The sequence below is a fragment of the Bos mutus genome, chromosome 11 (genome assembly GCF_027580195.1).
Source record: "Bos mutus isolate GX-2022 chromosome 11, NWIPB_WYAK_1.1, whole genome shotgun sequence".
NCBI lineage: Eukaryota > Metazoa > Chordata > Mammalia > Artiodactyla > Bovidae > Bos > Bos mutus.
This window is the reverse complement of record NC_091627.1, coordinates 76,761,937-76,782,199: the sequence shown is the minus strand read 5'-3', so window position 1 is coordinate 76,782,199 and position 20,263 is coordinate 76,761,937. Positions and strand designations below refer to the sequence as shown.

Genomic DNA, 20,263 nt, shown 5'->3' with positions numbered 1-20,263 from the left:
AAAAGCAAAAACAAAGCAGAGGAGGGCACAAGGATGAAGATGCTTTGGAGTTACCATAGCAAATATTTCATTGTTTGAATGAGTCAGAGGTCTAAGAATACTGAACTGATCTTTAGAGATTAGATAATTTAATTGGGCAACTCTTATAAAAGAGGGGTGAGCCCAAGAAGAGAGAGGAATGGAAGGCAGCATTGGAGAATGGGCATTTTGGGGAAGAAATTGTTCACATAACCAAATCATTCTTCAGATTGTTAACTGTTGCTGTGAAACATGTACAAAGACAAGGTGTGTTCATTAGGCATCAGTTAAAACCCTTGTGCTGAAGATGGATCACAGCACAGAGCATCATGCTCACCTTAAACAATGAGAGAGACATGTGCTGTTTCCCTTGCTAACAGTCCAGTGATGAATCTTGGTGGGTAGAGAGGCTGGAGGAGGGCATGGACATGGGGATGGTATCTGGAGGGGTAGGACTGATGGAGGTAGATGCAGAGATAGGATGGGAAGAATCTTGGGGACCCTTTCCAGTATTACGTAAGTCAGTAGGGCTTCTAGATGCAACAATATTCCTTGTGGATAGAAGCTCTTCTCTATAGATGAATATGCAAGTGTGATCAGCCTGCCTTAATTCCTCCCTTCCCCCCCTCTCCTTCCACTCTTTCCTTCCTTCCATCCACCTATACAATAAATATTTCCAAACCTCTACTCTGGGCCAGGCACTGTGCTATTAAGGATTCTGACTCATGACAGGTGATTTTAGGATGGGGTAGGAAGGAGGGCAGGGTGCCACTGGGGGGGTTGGAATCATAGATGAGAAAGCTAAGGCCCAGACAGAGAGTCGGAGGTACTTATATCCTGCAGTGCATTTGTAATCTATCCACCCAAAAGCCCACTGTACTACTGGGCTTGAAGTAGAGTGAATTCTACATCTATTTAGTACTAGAGCCTCTTGCAACCAAATTCCCTGGAGCTCTTACTGAATATGCAGTACTCAGGGCTTTGCTTCCCTTGTGGCTCAGCTGGTAAAGAATCCACCTGCAATGCAGGAGACCTGGGTTCGATTCCTGGGTTGGGAAGACCCCTGGAGAAGGGAAAGGCTACCCACTCCAGTATTCTGGCCTGGAGAATTCCATGGACTATATGTCCATGGGGTTGCAAAGAGTTGGACCTGACTGAGAAACTTTTACTTCACTTCAAAGGACTCAGCCCAGACCTGCAGAATCCCAATATCTAGGGATTGGGCCTGGAAACTTTCATGGGCCACAGACTTCCCAAGTAAGCTTCCTGGACCCTCCAGTTTGTGGAAGGTGGGTTTGGGCCATTGGATCAGCTGAAGTGGGCCTTAGAGGGTCAGAGTCTGGAAATATGTGTGCATGTGTGCTAAGTCGCTTCAGTCTTGTCCAACTCTATGCGACCCTATGGACTGTAGCCTGCCAGGCTCCTCTGTCCTTGGGATTCTCCAGGCAAGAATACTGGAGTAGGTTGGCATGTCCTCCTCCAGGAAATCTCTCTGACCCAGGGATCGAACCTGTGTCTCTTATGTCTCCTGCCTTGACAATGAGGTTCTTTCCACTTGTGCCACCTGGGAAGCCTGCCTGGAAATATATTTGGCTGTAATTCCAGTGTCATGAGGAAAGGTAAAAGAAATACAAAGCCTGCTCCGGGTCCAGCTCTGCCACTTACTGGCTAGGTGACCTTAACTAGTTGACCACAGCCTATGAGTAATTATTTGAGCCAAACCCACCAACAAACATACCCCTCCTTGATCTAGAATCATGATTATGTCCAGGTATCCTGGATGCCCAGCCCACAGACAAAGAGGTGATGTCATTAAAAACCTTTCCTTTGAGTGATTCTTAAGAGAAACCTCTTCAGAGTTGGAGGACATTCTATTTCTATCCCAGACTCTCCTGCCTTGTTAGAAAGTTCCCTGGAGCCAAGGAACCCAATCTTTCCCAGGAGCTGTAGTGAAATGTATCTGTATCATCTCCAGGGCTCCCGAGGAGTTCATCTCCAGGGCCCCCGAGGAGGTCAGCCTGAAGCCCGCTTCAACAACTCACATTCTTTTGTAGAACAGCTGAGAATCGTCAGGCAGAGAGGTGAGGGAGATTGAAAACGGAGACAAGAGGGACCAGCTCTAGAAAATTTGCCATAAAAGTTCCAGTCTCTCCCCACTTTGCTGAGCCGGGAGCAAAGTGCTGAGTAAAAGCAAATTGGAGATTAATTACAATCTGGGAGGTGTTCTCATGAGCCCTCAATATATTGCACACAAAAAGCATAAGATACTGTAACCTGAGGTAAGAAGCCAGTGGCTGGATTCACTCTGAGAGGTATGGCTGCCCGCCGCCTTCCTCAAAAGCAGATATTATGAGGAGAAAAGTCCAGGCTGGGGGCGATGGGGAGGGCCCTCATGAAAATGCTGAGATTTCAGTGACTCTCCTGTCTTCCCACTTCCCTGAAGAGAACTGCATCTCAACAGGTCGCAGGTTCATGGAAAAGATCCCAGGCTCATTTGCTCATTTCTTTTTCATTTCCCAACAAGTATTATAGGGCATCAACCACATGTCAGGTGTGCTGGTAAGTGCCAGCTACAAGAGCCAAAATTGAGGTTTTCTGGCCTTCACTGCAGCTTCAAGCCCCTGGGGAATCACAAATCAAACATGCATATGAGAAATTAACAATGTAACAACACTGTGAGGGAAATGCCATGGTTCTGTAAAAAATGCATCCAGGGAGATTTTGACCAAACAGGGCAGGGATGTACAGGCATTGACCAAGAGGAGGGCGTGTGAGTGCCAGAGAGTGGGCACACAGAGGGAACAGCCTGTGCAAAGGCCTCTGGGCAGCTGGGAGGAACTGAGGAAGGGTGCTGTGGAGTGGGTGGGGCCAGCAGAGGCTCACCCCTCAAAGCTTTGGAAGCCCTAAGAGAATGGCTCCCAGAAAGGGAAGCCATTGTCACATTGCACGCAGGGGTGCTGGATTCTCAGGCTGCCTCTGATTCTCCCAGGGTCTCATTATGGGTCAGGGGGAGACTGGTCTGGAGTCCTGACTTCCTCTCTCTCACCTGTCACATCTAAGCAGACACCCAACTCCTATCCATCCCACTTTAGAAATTGCTCTCAAATGGACCTTACTTCCTGGTCCCCTGCCACTATCAAGCCTTCCTTTCCCTGGACTGTTGCCATCCTCCGCATTCTCCATTTGAGAGTCTTCCCTCTGCAGTCCACGCTCCACAGCAGCTTCCTTCTGAAAACACACACTCGGCCTCTCCCTGACTTGTGCAGCTCTGGTGGTCCCCAGAGCCTGGAGGAGCAGTCCCGGTCTCTTCAGAGCAGCTCTCTCATCTCTGCTCTTTCTGACCTAAACCACCCGCTACCTTGTCTCCTTCCTCCCTGGCATGGCTTGCCCTCCCTGTACACTTGATGCAGGAACTGCAGATGAAGGACTTCTCAGCCTTCCTCAACACACACGTACCATCTCTACGCTGCTCCCTCTTCCTGCAGTGCCAGTCCTTCTTCTTTACTGGAAACTCCTCCTTTGTTAATATAGCAGCAGGCATATCACCTCCTGTACCAGGACACCATCAACCCCCCATCCCTGACCCCCAGGCAGGAAAATTCTGCTGCTACAGATTTTTCTCCCTGGTTAGGAAGGGCAAACTTCTCTTGAGGGCAAACACTCGTGCAGTGCTGGCCCATAATGGATGCTCAAGAAATAGTGAAAGGAAAGACCATATATTATGTGATTCCATTTATATGACGTGTCCAGAACAGACAACCATAGGAGATAGAGAACAGATTACTGGTTGCCAGGGGATGGGGGGAAAGAGGGAATTGGGAGATATGAGGTTTCTTTTGGGGTAATGGAAATGTTCTAGAATTAGATAATGGTTGCACAATATTGTGAATATACTAAAAAAAAAAAAAAACCACTGAATTGTACAGTTTAAAAGGGTTTAAATGGTGAATTTTATGTACTCTGAATTTTCTCTCAACAGAAAATTTTGGAAAAGAAACAAAAAGATAAATGAGTAACGGATCACTTTATCTTATTTTCTAATTTCCTTTTATCTCATGTCTTTTCCCTATTGGTTATTCAGTCCCCCATTAGCCAACATTTTACTTGAAATGAAAAATTTATCCAATCACAGATAAAGTCTGACTTATAATACCAATTGGCAGTGTTAGATCAATGGGATTTGATTCTCTCGTGATGTGTCTTTTTCTCGCTCATGTAGAAACTTTGAAGGGGAGAAGCTACCAGGTCTGTGTCATCTTCAGTATGTACACTGCCCACTTTGCTAAAGACCAAACTTGGACTAGTATCAGAGAAACAAGTTATCACTAGGATTGTTCATTAGACTGTGACCAAAATAAATTTTCAAAGCCTTTCATGCCCATGAGCTCATTGGTTTATCATGAAAACCTTCTGAGGAGGGGGGTCCTTTTGAGGGAGAGCGAAACCATGTGTCCTTCTTAGCTCAAGAGTGACCAGAGGGGCTGAGCTGAGCTCTTCTGACCCATCGTTTCTGCTCCTGAGGGAGAGAGAATGAGCTGAACATTTTTCTACATATGGGTTTTACTTGTTACTCTTGTACTTGTTGTTTAAATTGAACTTGTTACCACTGAGTAATGCAGCCTTTTGAGGAAAATGAGAAAACACTAGAAGGTACAAGATTGAAGACATCACTATGGTCACTTCAGAAGAGAAAGACAACAAAAAACCCCAGTTAATGAAGATGCTTGTGTTGACTCCACTTCAAACAACTGACTCAAATCCCCGTCTCCAGCTCCAAAAGACCTATGAGACACACCATTAAGTGGAAATTACAGCAAACCTGCTTCTCCCCAAGATGTCCCAAACACTCTTGTGATTAGAGAATTCTCAATAGAGACGCTTAAGACCTGATTTACAATAATGGACCAGTTTCAGTTCAGTTCAGTTCAGTCGCTCAGTCGTGTCTGACTCTTTGAGACCCTATGAATGGCAGCACGCCAGGCCTCCCTGTTGGTCACCAACTCCCAGAGTTCACCCAAACTCATGTCCATTGAGTTGGTGATCCATCCCATCCAACCATCTCATCCTCTGTCGTCCCCTTCTCCTCCTGCCCCCAATCTTTCCCAGCATCAGGGTCTTTTCAAATGAGTCAGCTCTTCGCGTCAGGTGGCCAAAGTACCGGAGCTTCAGCTTTAGCATCAGTCCTTCCAATGAACACCCAGGACTGATCTCTTTTAGGATGGACTGGTTGGATCTCTTTGCGGTCCAAGGGACTCTCAAGAGTCTTCTCCAACACCACAGTTCAAAAGCATCAATTCTTCGGCGCTCAGCTTTCTTTATAGTCCAACTCTCACATCCATACATGACTACTAGAAAAACCATAGCCTTGATTAGAAAGAACTTTGTTGACAAAGTAATGTCTCTGCTTTTTAATATGTTATCTAGGTTGGTCATAACTTTACTTCCAAGGAGTAAGCGTCTTTTAATTTCATGGCTGCAGTCACCATCTGCAGTGGATCAGGGACTGAATTAATCTATGAAAACCTGTGTAAATATTTTCCCATGGATTAATAAGGAAACCCTCACTCATATTACAAAGGAGAATTTAACCATACTGCAGACAAATTATGTGAGTGATTTGTTATGAGCTAATACTTCCTGGGCACATACTATATGCCACACACTATTCTAAATGCTTTAGATGGATTAATGCATTTAATCCTCACAATTACCCTAAAAGATGAATGTTCCTGGTGTCCCCATTTTATAGATGAGAAAATTGAGGCACAGAGAAGTTCGGTTATTTGCCCAAAGTTACACAACTGGCAGATGGCAGAGCTGGAACTTGAACGCAGGCAACCTAGCCCCAAAGTCTACCCAACAAGTGGAGTCCACAGGGTAGTGCGGTTAGTCGGTCAGGCCATCAGGGCAAATATTTTGGCTGAAACATTTGCAGCGGAGGACACAATACACAGGAGTAAATCTGCATTTAATAGGATCTCACTGGAGGTTTAATTTGTGATTGTAAAAGCTTTCTGTTGTGCAGTTTGCTTTTTTCCCCAGAGAGGGGATAATCTGCCAGGACTGTTTTCATCCTTGTGAACTGGCAGGTGAGCCAGGTTAAAGACGTAGGAGCCTTGCTCTTGGGAAACAGAGCGAAGCTAAGTGGTCTGGGCAGTGAAGGAGGTGAGGTCAGCCTCCTTACCCAGCTCCCAGTCTCCATCCTCCTTGGCGCTCTCCAGACTACAGTCTTCATGTGCCTCCTGTCCTTGCCTCCAAGACACTAGATTCCCTCGGCATTTCAGAAAGACCAAAAGTCACCTCCCTTGTCCTCTAGAGAGAAGTGCCCTGTTTCTTAGGCAAAGATAGTTAATTAAATTTTCAAGTAAGTAGACAAGTCAGCACTAGTTCTTTAAAAAGAAAACTGTAGCGACTCAGCAAATTCTGAATGTAAGTTGGATGTTTGCCTGCCTTGTGCCCAGACAAAGGGCCTGGTACCCACCTTCTCCCTGCCCCCACCCTACTCCCACCTCCTTACTTCTGGAAAAGCTCAGCAACTACACTATTTCTTCATACAAGTACAGGACCTGAGGGCCGACAGGAAGTGAGGACCCTAAGGTGGATCATTCCCTGCTCCAGAGGACAGAAGCGTTCCGGAATGAATGCCTTCTGCATTTCTTGACCAAGGTATATTCCTTGGTTGATCATCACCAGTTCTACAGTGAGAGCCATGGTGGTTCTAACTGTGTGTGTTGAGCAAATTCTGGGAAGAAAGAGCCCGGCATGGGCCACAGTGGTTGTGGAAGTGGCATTATGACTTCTTTTACTCTTTATAATAATCTATATATCTGGGATCCCTACAGAAACTTGGCATTACCTTGTTGTTTAGTTGCTAAGTCATGTTTGACTCTTTTGCGACCCCATGAGCTGTAGCCCACTGTGCTCCTCTGTCCTTCGGATTTCCCAGGCAAGAGTACTGGAGTGGATTGCCATTTCTTCCTCCAGGGGATCCTCCCAACCCAGGGGATCAAACTCTTGGCTCCTGCATTGGCAGGCAGATTCTTTACCACTGAGCCACCAGGGAAGTGGTTGTGGAAGGAGATTATGGAAGGAGGACTAGGATCCCGTGTGAGAGAAATGGCAGCCCCCGGAGAGGGAAGGGGCAGGAAGAAGAACACTCCTGTTAGCTTGTTCCGGTGTGGCTAAGACTGTCAGGTGGTTGCAGAGACGATTAAGCGAGAGTCTAAGGTGTCAGTGGAGCTGTGAGGGATACTGGCCATGTTTTCTAACCAGGACACATGGTCTGATCCAAATGTAGCATAGGGACAGATCACTGAAAATCAGGGCTGTGCCAGGGGACCTGTGACCCATAGTCAGGTCCACTTACACAGGAATTATTCCTCTTGTGCTGTGTCCTCCAAAAAGTTCTCAGAAAGAGGAGAGAGGGATCAGGGATGAAAGAGACAGGAGAAATCATGGTCTTCGTGGTCCTGGAGTAGACATGGGTGGTTTCTGTCCACCCAGACTCCATTCCCTTTGGGAAACATCCCCTCAGTTCTCTGGTCTTGGGGTTGGGAGGCTGGTCCTGTGGAGCTCACCCCCCACTGCCACCCCAAACACAGAGTTGGGCTGAGACCCAGCCAGGCCCAGCAGTGCACTCCATCCACCTGCTACAGTGTCCGCTCAGGCAAACAAGACAGACCTGGGACATTTGGTGGATCCATCAGGAAAGTGAAGTTCTCATTCAGTGGGCATCATTAGCTATGTGGATCACATCTGAGCAGAGGGACCAGAGGCCAACAGGAGGCCAAGCCTGCCAAGGGGAGCAGACTGAGAGATGGAGACAAAGAGAGAAGACGTCCTGTCTTTGAAGAAAAAGAGAAGATGAGGTCCTGTGAGTGCCTTCCTGGATTTTCTGGTTACTCAAGCCCATAAAATGCTTTTTTAAAAAAAAAAAAAAAAACTTTTTGATTTAGCTACTTTAAAGTGAACAAATCAGTGACATGGAGGACATTCACAATGTTGTGCAACCTCCACCTTGGTCTAGTTTCACTTCCAGCACCCCAAAATAAAACCCCATACCCTGTCCTCCTCACGTCTCCTCCCCTCAACCCTAGCAACCACCAATCCACTTTCTCTTTCTGTGGATTTACCTGTTCTGGAGATCTCCTCTAAATGGAATCATACTGGGAATTCCCTGGCGGTCCAGTGGTTAGGACTTAGAGCTTTCACTGCCAAGGCCTTGGGTTCAATCCCTGCTCAGGGAAGTAAATCCTGCAACCCACAAGCTGTGCAGCATGACCCTCACAAAGGCAATCATACTATGTGTGACCTTCAGTAACAGGCTTCTTTCATTTGGCATAGTGTGTCTGAGGTTCATCCACATTATAGCTTGTTTCAGCACTTCATTCCCTTGTAAGACTGAATAGTGTTCCATTGTTTGGGCAGACACATTTTGTCTGTCTGTTCACCTGTTGATGGACAGTTGGGTTGTTTCCACCTTTTGGATATTGTGAAGAACAGCACCACTACAAACATTCAGAGACAAGTATTTTTTTGACACCTGTTTTTAATTCTTTGGAGTATATGTCTAGGAGTAGAATTGCTGGGTCATATGGCATTCTATGTCTAACTTTTTGAGGAGCAGCCAGACTCTTTCTCCATAACAGGTGAATGCGAATTCCTTTATTGTCGTGTATGACTCAAGGTTATTTCCTGGTGGCTCAGGTGGTAAAGAGTCTGCCTGCAGTGCAGGAAACCCGGGTTTGATCCCTGGGTTGGGAAGATCCGCTGGAGAAGAAAATGGCAACCCACTCCAGTATCCTGGCCTGGAAAATCCCATGGACAGAGGAGCCTGGCAGGTTATAGTCCATGGGGTCGCAAAGAGTTAGACATGACTGAGAGACTTCACTATGACTCAAGGAGCCAAGGCTGTGCCCTTGACCATCTCCAGTGCCTCCAGCAGGATATCCTCACTGGTTTGGAACAGTTCTTGGGCTGGTGACTGCAATGGTGCGATCCAACACCCAGGAATGATCACAGCTACGGAGCCCCGCCCTGTTGCCTCCTAAGGCCCCTAAGGAACCATGTCTCAGAACAGCCTCCATTTCTGCAGCTGGGAGAAACACATCCGGACAATGTCCCTCAGTCCATCTGTCCGTGCTTTCTGCCTGGCTGCAGTGCTGAGAGGAGCCAGGCTGCTTTGGGCCAACTTTCAGGTTGGGTCAAGGCTGTAGGATGGTCTTTCTCTCCATAGACCCAGGGCTATGATGGGTGAGATGGGTGAGGGAACAGCTGCCCACCCATCATCACGATGGGAATGCTGGCCTGGGTGCCTTCGGGAGAGCTGAACCCAGGTATCAGAGGAGGTCATAGGACATGACAGCTAGCTGGACCCAGGCGGTCAGAGGCTCCTCACTCCTTCCTCTGTCCTTGGAATGTACATTCTGCCCACTGTCCCCACAGTGGGAACTTTTCCAAAGATGCAGCCTTGAGAGAGTAATGTGTCACTAAGTCTAACTGGACCCAGTTAAATCCTTTATATAAACTTTAAAGATGCTGGTGGTCAAGTGCAGGGGTCTACTTGTTTGTGTGTCTATTGCAAGACAAGCCTCGTGTGTAAGTTCCCTTACTTATTAGCCTGCCACCCATCAGTCTGAAGTAGTCTGCCTTTTCCTTGGATTTCTCCTTGCCTTCTGTGTATGAGGGTCAGTTTCAATTTCACCCAGGAAGCTCCCAGATTACTTCCTCTCAAGGAGCAGAGGTTACTGAGGTTACAGATGGGATAAGGGTTCTTCATGACAGGTAGCCCCAAGAGGCCTTGGTAATGAAGGGAAGAGAAGGTGGGCAAGGCCTTGGTGAAGGAGACCAGCACTGGGCTTCTGCTCAATGCTGCTGATGTTGGCAGTGGGATGCAGGTGATGGGTGAGGGCTGGGGTTGGCCAGGGGATGACAAAATGACCACTAGGTGTTCCCCACCCTGAGATCCCAGGCTCTCTAGGACTGTAGTCCATGAGGATTTTGTGCCACATGGCTTCCTCATGCCCTGGGAGGTGTTCTCAGGCTTCCGTCTCTCAAACCATCTGCATCTCTCCAGGCAGGGCAGGTGAAGTGCTTTTCCCCACACCAGGCACGCATTGTTTAAAAATGGAATCACTCTTAATTGATTCATTAGCTGTGTGTGGCAGTGCCAGGAGAGAGCATGTGAGCTGGAGACCCCTTATCCTTATTCCCCTGGCTCCTGGCCCTCTGCCATGCAGCAGAGCACAATAGAGGCACAGAGAGGGTGAGGCTGTTGAGGGGGGAGCAGGGTGGTGATGGCAGGGGATTTGGGGAGACATCCATCCATCATTCCAATCGGACCAGTGCAGACTACTTCCTCTCTGCTTGCAGTCCCTCAGGCCAGGGATAGGGACTGGCAGGGCCAATTGGATCTGTACTAAAGGGAAAGGGCTGGCAGACCCCACCCATCAGCCCCTTCCTTCTCATTTCTCCAGTGAGCCAGGGGTCTCTGCCCAGTGGAGACCCTTTTGATCAAGCCAACAAGGAGTCGGTGTCACAGCTTTGCCTGGGTGAGATAGACTTTCTCTGTGATAGCTTAGAGATAGCTTTCTCTGTGATGACAGTTAAGACGTGGAAGAGGCTCCAGTGCCACCTGAGAAACATCTCGCTTTTGTGCCTGATCTCTGGTTATCAGGAGTTGTCATCTTTGAGTTTTAAAGGTTTAAATGTTTACAGAAAGGGGAGGACGTTACACTTGAAGACCCCTCTCTTCTGCATTGTATTTCTCCTAGGAGAGAAGTGCCCTGGGATGTCACAAATCCCCCATCCCCCCAAATCTGGAACAGGCTGGGGGTGGAAGACCCTGAAGGGGAGTGGGTGTGTAGAAGGCCAATGTTCTTCTCTATTTTTGCTGTGAGAGTCACTGCAGTGTCTGAAGGAGGGAACGGGCAGGAGCAAGGGGGGAGGCTTGATGTGAGTGGTTGCTGTGAATTTTAATTCAATTCTGTCTGGCTGGCTTACTGAATCGATGTTGGGAAAACACAGCACTCTCCTGGGAGGAGAGGTGTTTGGTATAAATAGAAGGTATTATCATTGTGAGGCAACTGGGGGATGCCATGTGGCTCAGGCAGCTCAAGGCAGCTGTAAGAACCCCAGCGGTGGGCTGTGGGGCTGTCAGCCACCTGCTCTCATTTGCTTGTCCCGAGAGAAAGGGCCTTTCCTCCAGTCAGAGCTCACCCTCAGGGTGACCTCAGCAAACCCAGAGTCCTCTCTGAGCCCTTAACCCCTTCTCTGCTGGACACATTGGACCATGTCCATTCTCAGTGGGCATTTGATGGGACTGCACCCCTTGAGAATTTTGTGCCACATGGCTTCCTCATGCCCTGGGAGGTATTCTCAGGCTCCCATCTTTCAAACCATCTGCATCTCTCCAGGCAGGACAAGTGAAGTGCTCTCCCCCGCAGCAGGCACGCATTGTTCAAAAATGGAATTACTCTTGATTGATTCATTAACTGTGGGTGGCAGTGCCAGGAGAGGGCATGTGAGCTGGAGACCCCGTGAATGGACTGTAACAAGGGATTACTGTTCTCCACTCAAAATCTTAGCAAGAGCTGTGCCTTCCCCTGACCCACCACCATGCTCTTTATTTTTATTTTTTAAACTACTTTATTTATTTTTTGGCCACACCTCACAGTATACAGGATCTCAGTTCCCTGTCCAGGGATTGAACCTGGGCCCCCTGCAGTGGAAGCTCAGAGTCTTAACCACTGGACCACCAGGGAACTCCCCATGCTCTTTATTTTTAAACAGCTTTATTGAGATATAATCTACACACCATACAGCTCATCCATTTATGTGTATAATTCAATGGTTTTAGTTTATCCACAGATATATACAGCTATCACCACAATTTTAGAACATTTTCAACACCCTCAAAAGAAACCCTGTATCCCTTAGCTATCACTCCCCTCACATCACCATGTCAGCACCCCAAGCAGCAACTCTTCTTCCTGTCTCTATAGACTTGCCCAATCTGGACATTTCATGTAACTGGAATCATATAATATGTGACTGGCTTCATAGTATGTTTTCAAGGCTCATCTATGTTGTGGTATGTGGTTCCTTTTTATGGCCAAATAACATTCCATTGTATGGATATATTATCTATTATTTACTAATTCATCAGTTGGACATTTGGGTTGTTTCTACCTTTTTATTAAGAACACATATTTACATTTCTCTTGAGACTGTACTTAGAAATGGAATTGCGAGGTCACGTGGTACCTGCATGTTTAATCATTCAAGGAAATCCACCTTGTTCTTTTTTTTTTTTTTCTCACCTTGTTCTTAACCATAATTGCCAAACGACTAATTGATTAACTGGGGCCCTAGGCAGTCATTCAACAAATACTTATTTAACTCTTTCACTGCTCCAAGCACTCTTCTGGGAGCTGGGGAGATAACACTATGAATAGAAGTCAGCCAGCTATGTAGCTTTACTGCTGTAAGGGCTTTGGCTTTTGCTTTAAATGGGATGCAAAGAACTTAAAGGTTTGTTTTTTCTCCAAAAAGGTTTATTGAAATATAACTTACAAACATTGAACTGCACATGCATGAAAGGTATAATTTCATGAGGTCTAACGTGTATCTATCTATGAAACTATCAACACAAGACAGTAAGCATCATTCCCCAAAGTTTCCTTGTGCCCCTTTTTAATTTCTCCCTCCTACCTGTCTCTCTCTCTACCTACTTACTCCCAGGCAACCACTGATCAAACTACAGATTAGTTACATTTTCTAGAATTTGTGTTATTTTTAGTGTGCTTCTTTCACTTGACATAATTATTTTGAGGTTTACCTATATTGTTGCTTGTATTAATAATTCATTCCTTTATATCACAGAGTATTAGTCCATTGTATGAATATAAAACAATTTGTTTTTCTATTCCCCAAATATCTATTTGGGGTGTTTACAGATTGGAGCTATTGTGAATAAGCTGCTATGAAGATTTGTGTATTTATCTTTGAATGGACATATGCTTTGGCTTCCCCAGAGTAAATATCTATGAGTAGAATATTTAACTTATAAGAAAATAACTATTTTCTAAGTTGATTGTATCACTTTACACTCCCACCAGCAGTATATGAGAGTTCCAGTTACTCCACGTCTTTTCCAACATTTGGCAGAATCAGTCTTTTAATTTTAGCCATTCTAATAATGTGTAGTGATATCTCATTGTGATTTTGATTTGCATTTCAAAATGACTAGTGTTGAGCATCTTTTCATGTATTTGCCATCTGTGTCTTCTTTGGAGAAGTCTCTGTTAAATCTTTTGCCAATTTTTAAAAAATGTGTTGCTTATATTATTATTATTGAATTTTGAGAGTTTATTATTTATATACTAGATACAAGTCCTTTATCAGATTTATGATTTGCAAATATTTCCTCCAAACTTGTGGCTTATCTTTTCATTCTCTTAACTGTATCTTTCAAATAGAAATTCTTAATTTGGATGAAGTCTGATGCATGAGTTTCTTTCTCGGTTCATACTTTTGATAATACAAGAAAACTTGGCCTAACCCAAGGCCGCCAAGATTTTTCTCCTGTTTTCTTTTACAAATTTTACAGTTGTAGGCTTTACCTTTAAGGCTATGATTCATTTTGAGTTAGTTTCTGTATATGGCGAGGCATAGGAAGTTCATTTTTTGCATTTGGCCCTCCAGTTGGTTCAATGTGGTAGGTTTAAAAGGTTCCTTTCTCCTCTGCATTACCTTTGCATCTTTGCTGAAAATCACTTGTCCTTTTACTTGGATCTGTTTCTGGACTTTCTATTCTGTGTCATTGATCTATTTGTCTATCTTTATTTTCCTCCAGCTTTATTCTTTCTCGAAGTCCTTTTGGCTATTCCATGTAAATTTTGGAATCAGTTTGTTGATTCTACAAAAGAGCCTTTTAGGATTTTGATTGGGGGTTCATTGACTCTAGGGAACAATTTGGGGAGAATTGGTGTCTTAACAATACTGAGCCTTATGAGCCGTGACCAGAGTACTATATATCCCTCCATTTGTTCATATCTGTGATTGCTCTCAGCAGTGTTTTGCAGTTTTCAGTGTTCAGGTCTCTGCAGGGTAACTGTGCTCCCACATATCTTAACGTAGGATGGTCATCTACTAGGTGAGCTCCAGATCTGTAGCAATAGATGTGGCACCACTTGCTGGAAATAGAGGTGATTATGAATAAGTGGTATAAATGCCGACTTTCCCTGCCAGAGGGTGCCCTGTAGCTGCCACTTGGGGATTGACAAGCCCTTCTGGATGCCATCCTGCAGACCTGCGAGCCCAGCCCAAGTGCCTTGGAAATTTGTGCCCAATCCAGGCCTGGCACCCAAACCCACAGTAGCAGGATTGAGCCTCTTTTGCAGAAGGCCAGCTCCTTCCTCACACTCAGCTTTGTGCTTATCATTTCTGACCTGGGCTCATCATCTCAGATCTATGTGTGCCCCTTGAATCATTTTCCTGGACACCACGTTCTAAGTTTTTCAAGGAAAACACCCACAGATGAGAAATAGCCAGACTGGTGCTATTAACGCCAGCAGCCAAGACATAGTGATGTCAGGTGAGTCAGGAGTCCAGAAAAACTTCTCTAGGTCCTTCCCCTGGGTATTTCTTAGATTGGTCAGTTCCCACACTCATGCCCCATCCTTTAACCTCATAACAGGTTAAAGCAATGGTTGCCAGGCTGGTCTCCTGGCCTTTAGACTCTCAGCTCCACATCATTTCTGCATGGAAAGGGCTAGATACATCCTCTTATGTCACCATAGCCATCATGTTGCTCAGCTGCTCAAGAACTATCCATGACTCCCCAGTGCCCTCAGAATAAGGTCCAAACTCCTTGACCTGATGTTCAAAGAAGCCCAGAATCTGGTCTTTCTCCATGTATCCCAAATAGTCTGTTCCAGCCAAACTAATCTTCTCATTGGCCTCAGCATGCTTCCACCTCTAAGCCTTTACTCATGGGCGTCCTGTCCTGCCCTTTTCCCACGCACACCTGTCCGAATCTCACCTTTCAAATCCCAAATGAGTTGATTCCAATCCCATTTTTCTATGAGATGCTACTAACAGTTCCAGGTTTAATTAGGAGTTTTACTTTACAACTTTCTTTCACCTTCATTTGTTTTATTTAAAATAATTATTAGCTAATAATAAGAGCTTCCTTTTAATGAAGGAGGAGCCCTTGTATCTATGCCAGGCACCACACACACGTCACACACAATTTTACATTCTTTCCTTTGTTTATAAATATTTGTTTTCTTATAAAAAATTGTTTCTAACACACATCAAAAGTCTGGACTTCCAACAGTCCTGGTTATAGAAGATGACATGGGGGGAGATTCAGAGAGCCTGAGTGACTGGCCCAGGTCACACCGCAGGTGAGGCTTGTGGGTGAGATTGGAGTCCTGGCCTGTGTCCTTTCCACTCCCACACAAACTCCTACAGCCCTGGACACAGGCGGGCCCAACAGCCTCATGTTACAGAGGAAAGGGATTGAAGGCCAAGAGCTTTTTGCCTGCAAGGTCATGCAGGAAATCAATGGGACCTTCCATTAAAAAAAAAATTGTGATAAAGTACACATAACCAAAAAATGTACTATTTTAACCATTTTACAGTGGGCAATTCAGTGGCATTAAGTACACTCCCAAAGTTGTGCAGCCAACATTACTCTTCAGTTTCAACTTATTTCATCACCCCAAAGGAAACCCTGTACTCACTGAGAAGTCTCTCTCTCTTACCTGCTGCCCTCAGCTCCTCGTAGCCACTAATCTGCTTTCTGTTGCCTATTCTGAAAGTGAAAAAATGAAAGTATTAGTTGCACTGTTGTGTCCGACTCCTGCCAGGCTCCTTTGTCAATGGAATTCTCCAGGCATGACTATTGGAGTGGGTTGCCATTTCCTTCTCTGGGGCATCTTCCCAACCCAGGGATCGAACCCACACTGCAGGCAGATTCATTACCATCTGAACCACCTATTTTCTGAACACTATGTAAAAGTGGAATCATACGATTTTTGGCCTTTTATAACTAGCTTCTTGTCCCTGGGCCCTTTCATTTAATACTGCCATTTGAGACATATCATCTATGTTATAGTTTAAAATCATGTGTCAAATGGTTGTATCAAAATAGTATGAGCCCTGAATGGTGATACATAGTCTGGAGCCCAGGTTTTCTGATCCCTGGGCTGTGGCCAAAAAGAGGCACCTCTCTGCCTGCCCTCACGCTTGGAGTCTGGCCCACAGTCTTGCATTTCCTCTAATTCAGGAAGCCCCCCTTCTTGCTTTTCTCCCAGACCCTACTCCCACCCCAAACACACAACATCTGAAACAGAGCTGGGCAGCCTGGGCACACTCGTGCTGGTTGAATTACCTGCAGCTGGCAGAGTGTCTGACCTCCTCTGACACAAAGGGCCCAGCAGGCAGGGTTGGGGGGTGCCTCCACCACTCAGCTGTGGTCTCCTCTCAGCCTTCTGCAGGTCAAGCCATCAGCACTAAGCCTGAGTACCTCCCCCCACGTCCTGCCCAGCGGGGTTGGGCTGGTGCCCTCTCCAGGGCTGTCTGCCCTGGACTGGTGTGTTTCCTGCCTATGCAGCACTCCCCAACAGCTTGAATTTTCTCCTCCTCCTTTGTGATTCTTCAACATGCACAAGACAAGCATCAGAGATAGATGTGAAGGCCAGTTAATTCCGAGTCAGGGGCTGATACTGGTACAGACACGGCTGGATACAGAATTAAATGACTGCCAAGGTCCTCTGCTGACTCAGCACTTGGAGGAGCAAGCGGTAAACCCTGGGGCCTTCTGGAGAGCTCTGCCTGTGCAAGCGTGATCTTCACTTTTCAGCTTTCCTACCCGGAAAGCAAGTCCCAGCCATTCTTCCCACCCTACCTGCTCACTAAGCCAGATAACATATTGTTAAAAGGGATTTTCTGCTCTCCAGGGACCTCCCTCATCAAGTCCAATTTCCTGTCCCTACCTCTGGCACCTGAATCCCACACTGGAGGGTCTTGGGTTTGGGGGCGGAGAGGGGAATAGGATCGCTAATAGAGGCAGTCTCCAACAGACTCTTTTACTGCTGCTTGTCTCTAATAGAGACAGTGCCAAGGGCTGACTGTGAGAGTGGTGAGCTGTAATCTCCAGTTACAAACACCATACTTGATATGCTGACCTGGCTTCCACCCAAATCCGCCAGCTTCCTCTTCAACCAGATTGTCCTCCCTAAGCCCTTCCTACATAGATGTTCCAGAGCCACCTCCGAATTTTGGTTTGAATGAGTACATTTGGCCTTTTCCTGCAAGGGAGACACAGGTCGCAGACCTATTGTAGTCGTTAGGTTTCTGCATCTCGGGCTCTGGGTGCGGATGTGAGGTAGGTCCTCGCCTATGTGCTCTGTGCCTGTGTGTACCTGGAAGCATGTGTGCAGTGAGCAGACACAGGCTGTCTCCACCCTCTGGCAGCTGTACAACTTTGCTTTGTGCAGTCAGCACTGCTTTGGGTTTAAGGAGGTATGTGGTTTATAGATCCCAAGTGCTGTGTGTGGCCAAGGTCTCCAGTGCCCCAGCCTGTTCTAGAGGCTTTCCTAGGCCTGGATGGGCTGCTGGCAGTTTCCCCTCTTGCTGTCTTACCCCAAATGTGACCCAACTGAAGACTCAACAGCTTCTTTATTGGGCATTCCACTTGTTTCCAATTGTTAGGCTGTTATAAATGATGCTGCAAGGGTCATCTTTGTTCATTCTGTCTGTCACTGAAATGGCCTCAAAAGGAGCCAGACAAAGACAGGAGAGATGCTCAGAATCCAATTGGATTTAAATATATTCAAGAGGCGTGGCCCTGCCAGATTGGAAGAGCACAAAAAGAATTTAGAACAGCATTAAGCAGTCAATAGACAAGTTCTAATGGAGTGTGGAAGGAATGGGGGTAAGAGTGGGGGGTGAGTGAGGTTTGCAAACTGAAACCACACTTGATAATTAGGGAAGGTGTCACGCAGGGCACAGGCTGTGAGACCACCCTGTTTGGAGGGTGGTCTTAAACTGCAAAGTTTAAGCCGAGCTACAATATAGCGGGGCTACAGTTGTCCCTACTGTCATGAGAAAAATCTCACGAGTCTATTGCTGCAGATCTCACCCCAACCAAAAATGTGGTCTGTGGGTGACTCTAGCCTGGCAAGAAAGTCACACCTAGTTGCCTGGAATGGTGACCCTGATCCCCTTCAAATGATAAAGTTATTGCTCCTTTAGTGAGTTGGAGGTTTTTTTACCCAGAGAAGGCTTAGAATTAGGTAGGAACATGAAAAAGTAATAAAAATCATGGTATTGCTGGGTTTTTTCTTATTAAATTTAGGAATAACCAATGTATATTTGGTTTTTAAAGTGTTTGTCTAGAGTAATTGATAGATTAGCCCCATGACTCCATCTTTCCCTGTCCATCCCCCATGGTGGCTTAACACAGTGACAGTAATAATTTTGCTCTTTCATTTAGGCAAAATTGCAGCCTGCCCAACTTCAAAGGGAAGAGAAAATAAAGCTCCACTTTTTCTTGGGCGGGGGTGGGGTGGGGGTGTGGATTCCCTGATGGCTCAGATGGTAAAGAATCACCTGCAATGCAAGAAATCCGGCAAGAAATCCAGGTTCCATCCCTGGGTGAGGAAGAATCCTGGAGAAGGAAATGGTAACCCACTCCAGTATTCTTGCCTGGAGAATTCCATAGACAGAAGAACCTGGTTCGCTACAGTCTATGGGGTCACAAAGAGTTGGACAGGACTGAGCTACTAACACTTTCACTTTTCTTCCTGGGGAGTGGCATGATTCTAGAAGGGCAAGTGGAATATTGTTGTGGATCCACAGCCACCCATCTTGTCCAGACAGTTCCTCTGAAGCCCTTTAGGTTTTTAGCGGTCATTTCTTCAAGGTCCATTTAGTCGCCAGCACCCAGTCCCAAAGACGCATTTGGAGGCTTTATTTTTTTTTTTAAGGTCTTTTTAAAACATATGGACCATTTTAAAAGTCATTATTGAATTTGTTACAATATTGCTTCTGTTGTTTATGTTTTTGGCTGGGAGGTATGAGGGATCTAAGCTCTCCGACCAGCAATAGAACCTGCACCCCCTGCATTATAAGACGAAGTCTTAACCACTGGATTGCCAGAGAAGTCCCTGGCAGCTTTATTATGGTAGCATCTTGCCTCCAGGCCCCTCAGTCTGTATGAAGTATTTCTTGCTGCACAGGAAACCATCCCCAAGAGTGGTAGCTTAAGACAATGACAACACTCACTTCTCTCATACGTCTTCAGTTTGGGGCAGGACTTGATGGGAATAGCTCATCTCTTTTTCATTCCGTTGAGCTAAAGCAGCTGGAAGGCTGTGGCCTGGCCTCCTCTGAAGGCTTACTCACCCACATGTCTGGGGATTCATCCCAGCTGCAGTTAGCAGGCAGAGACCAACAGATCCATCCATACCGTCCCCACATGGCCTGGGCTTGCGCGCAACATGGTGGCTGAGTTCCAGGACCACGTGTCTAGAGCGGGAGAGGCAGATGGAAGCAGTATTGCCTTTCCTAGCCTAGCCTCATGAATCATACAGTATCACTTTCACCACATTCTGTGCTGAGGTAGTCACAAAGGCCCACTCGATTTCGCCAGCTCTTGGTGGGGCAGCAACAGTGTTCTGGAAGAACATGTAGAACACTGATGTGGCCATTCTGGGAAACTCCAGTCTGCCCTGTTTCTGCACGAGCCTGTCCTTGGCTGTGGGCTAACCCCTGCGGATACAAGCTCCCAGGCGCTTTCAGCCGAGAATAGTAGTAACCTGAGGGCTGTCTTCTTAACGTAGGTGTGGACGCATGGAAGTTGGGGAGGGGGTGCACAGCAACGCTCAAGGGGATGTCTAGGAGTTCTGGGAAGAACATCAACAGTGTCTGTTCCAGGACAATAAGACAAAATACTGATAACTCAGAAGTCAGGGTGAATCATATTCCTGTTCCTTGTCTCGTGCAGTCACAGGCATCTCAGTCTTTCAGGAAACATTAAGTGACCAAAAAATGTGAACCCAAGATCAGCTAGACGCTCATTTATAACCAACAGTTGGCCTGACCTGACATGTCCAGCTCTCAAATCCTTTTGGTCTCTGACCACTCAAGGGACGGACCAATGGCCCTTCCTTAAATCATACTGTTATTCATCTATGACTTGTTTTGATCTAACAGAGGCTGGAAATTAACTAGT

The 20,263-nt window shown here is 46.2% G+C and overlaps 1 protein-coding gene and 1 non-coding gene across 2 annotated transcripts in view; both read right to left on the bottom strand.

Annotated features, from left to right (window-relative positions):
• Window positions 1-20,263, bottom strand: part of KCNK12 (potassium two pore domain channel subfamily K member 12) — an 89,329-nt gene that overhangs the window by 58,195 nt on the left and 10,871 nt on the right. The window contains exon 2 of the mRNA XM_070379616.1: window positions 15,789-15,838. The gene's annotated coding sequence lies outside the window, so the exon portion shown is untranslated. The remainder of the gene's footprint in view (window positions 1-15,788; window positions 15,839-20,263) is intronic.
• Window positions 11,708-11,780, bottom strand: TRNAG-UCC (transfer RNA glycine (anticodon UCC)). Its single transcript has one exon. It is a non-coding gene; the product is annotated as a tRNA-Gly (tRNA).